The 2,892-nt window shown below is 45.6% G+C and overlaps 1 pseudogene; it reads right to left on the bottom strand.

Annotated features, from left to right (window-relative positions):
- Positions 1-163: 163 nt before the first annotated feature.
- Positions 164-2,041, bottom strand: LOC102871006 (annotated as a pseudogene).
- Positions 2,042-2,892: the final 851 nt, after the last annotated feature.

Here is a 2,892-nt window from a genome sequence, read left to right as displayed (position 1 = left end):
GGGAGGGAGGCGTGAGGGAGGGAGAGAGGAAGGGAGGGAGGTGGAATTTCATTTCTTCCACTAAAGCGTTTGCGGAGTCTTCAAGGTATAATCTATCCCAGATCCTTTCCCAGAGAGAAACTTGGCGATCACGTTTTCACATGATGCTCACGCTCAGGGCGCTTCAATTATCCCTCCCCACAAAGATAGGTGGCGCGTGTTTCAGGGTCTCTGCTCTCTCTCCTACAGAAAAGAAAAAGAAAAAAATGTCATTAGAAGAGGCGTAACACGTCAGTCCGTCCCCAGGTTTGTGTTTCCTGGAGTGGCCGAAAGAGATCAGTTCTAACCTGCACCGCAGGAATAACGGTCCAGCCTCCCCACACTCTTGGCGAGGTTTTGTACAGTTTGCTCCGGGAGCTGTTTCTTCGCTGCTTCCACCTTTTTTTCTCCCCCACACTTCGCGGCTTCTTCATGCTTTTTCTTCTCACCATTTCTGGCCAAAACTACAAACAAGACTTCACAGGTAGGTTTTTCCCCTTTTCTCTCTTTTGATCCCTTTTTGTTGTCCTTGTCCCTACACCCTCCTCTCCTGGTTTTCTCCCTGGGAGTTGGGAATGTGGATCTGAAGTGAGAAGGGGTGTCTCTAGGAGGAATTTCAGGTGGGTTTGAATTCTTTATGGCAATCTTTTCCCATGAGTGCCTTTTTGCTTCTCTCACACTCTCGCTCTCTCTTCTTCCTTCTTCTTTTTTTGAAAAAAATTTCCCTTTCTTCCCCCAAATAATTTGTCCTGTACCTGTCCATTCAGGTAACCAAAGGTGCCTTTGGCTACCCAGCCTAGGAAAACTTTTACTGGGAACTATATGGCTGGAATAAAAGCTCATCAAGGGGAGACTTTATGCACAATTTTTGCATCTTAATTCCAATTCATTATATTCAACAATTAAAACTTGGCAAATACCTGTTAATAATTACAAAACTTGATGGATACAGACCTAGCAAAATTCCGATGCGAGTCTTTCTCTTCGACATGGCAGCCCACCCTCTCCCAGCGGAGAAGGCTGTTTTCTAAGCAGAAAGTTGCCTGTTTTTGTCTGCTTGGCGAGTTTCATTTCTTTATTTCATTGTGTGTGTGTGTGTGTGTGTGTGTGTGTGTGTGTGTGTGTGTGAAGTAACACCTCAGCTTCTATGATCATAAATAAAGAAGTGAAAGTCTTCATGGAACTTGGGTCGTTTACCAAAGTAGGGGGTGATCCCTACAGCTGGGAAGAAAACTGCTGTCAGGATAGCAGGCTTTCAAATTAAGGATAACTTTTGGGATTGTAATTTTTAAATGGCAAAGTCATGTAGGCATGGATTTAACAGAAGACACATACACACAATTACATTCCACACTCTGGCACTGAAAAGTGCAGAGAGATAACAGGAGTTCCCAGGAACAGTGGTCAGTTAGGTTAGCTCGAAGGTGTTTTATCTCTCACCTACTTATGTATTTTACATGCTCCCTTACGATGATGAAGGACTAGATTACTGACTGTAGAGTAAGAAATAGCAGGCAAAGATAAAGTTTACAGCACAAATGACCTGTCTCTCCCTCTCTCTCTCTCTCACACACACACACATGCTCATAAAACTAACAGCTTACTTTATTAAACATGTATTTATATGCAATTGTGTGTAAGTCCCAGCATGAACACAGACAGGCCAGCTGTTTCACTCCAGACACTTGTGTGACCATTTCTTTATTTCAGGATTTTCCTCAACAATTTCAAAGCAGTAGGAAAGCCAAGGAGAGACAAAATGTGTCAAACTTAAATGAAAAGTCTCCCTTGCCTAGGTTAAATTTACGGTGCCTTCTAAAACATCCACTTCCCCTTCTCTCTGCACCGCACTCCCCCCCCCCAACACACACCCTCCACCCCTCTCAGCAAATGTGTGGAAACTGATACTCACTTTCCAGGTTTTCCGAAAAGCTTGTAGCACAGGAAACAATAGGTGTGGGGCGTGGGGACTGAGTGTGCTCAGCAGAGAAAGGGTTAATGGCTCTTGTGTTACAGTTTGCATCTGTTACATCTTTTATAGCCCCCTGTTTAAACTAATCCTCGAGGCACAGCATCTTTCCAACCTCCACCGAGTTTCAGGATTCTCCTCTCCTGCCTGCCTCCGAGGTTCCCCTTTCTTCAAGTTTTGACAGTTTCAACTGGGGGGAAAAAATGCAGCGTCTCTCTCGATTTTTAGGTACAAAAGTTTCGAAGCCCCCTAAAAATGATACGATCATGTAGGCGAGCTTCAAAGTATTGCCGTACTGGTTGGACTTTCTCTTTCTTTTCGTGAGGAAGAAAAAAAATATTTTTTTTTTTTTTACTGCAACTATTTAAGAGGACCAGGGTGGGGAGCTTGAATGTGAGATGGGGAGGGGTGGCTTAGTAAATATTGTCCAAGTGGCAGGGAGGTGGGCAATGTCCAAGGAGGCTTATAATTATATTTCTTATTGCGGCGTGAGAGGGGGAATCTTAATTTGAGGGGTGGGGTGGGGGAAGAAGAGTCAGTGCCACGATAAACTCCTGAAGGGGAGGGGAGGGGGCGCGGGGCGAGTGGGCTTCCTAGAATTACTATTATCAATTTGCCAGAGGGAGCTTCATCAGGGGGCTCTTTGGCGTTGTTTGTTTGTTTGTTTCCTCTGGGGAATTTGGGGAGGGGGGGAGGCAAGATGAGAGCGAAAGCAAGCCTCGCCTCACCCCAAGTTCCCGATCCGGGCTGAGGACTTTTCGGAGGAAGGGGTCCGCCTAGCCCTGAGTCAAACAGCCCACTGTCCGCCGCGTGCATTCCCTCATACGGTCAGGAGTTATGACTCATTTGGAAGATGTAATTCTTGTCTCTCTGATGCCCTGGCGGGTGTAACACAGCAAACAGTA

This window comes from Elephantulus edwardii, unplaced genomic scaffold (genome assembly GCF_000299155.1).
Source record: "Elephantulus edwardii isolate Elephantulus edwardi_28Jun2011 unplaced genomic scaffold, EleEdw1.0 scaffold00010, whole genome shotgun sequence".
In the NCBI taxonomy this organism is placed as follows: Eukaryota; Metazoa; Chordata; class Mammalia; order Macroscelidea; family Macroscelididae; genus Elephantulus; species Elephantulus edwardii.
This window is presented reverse-complemented; position numbering and strand designations above follow the sequence as displayed.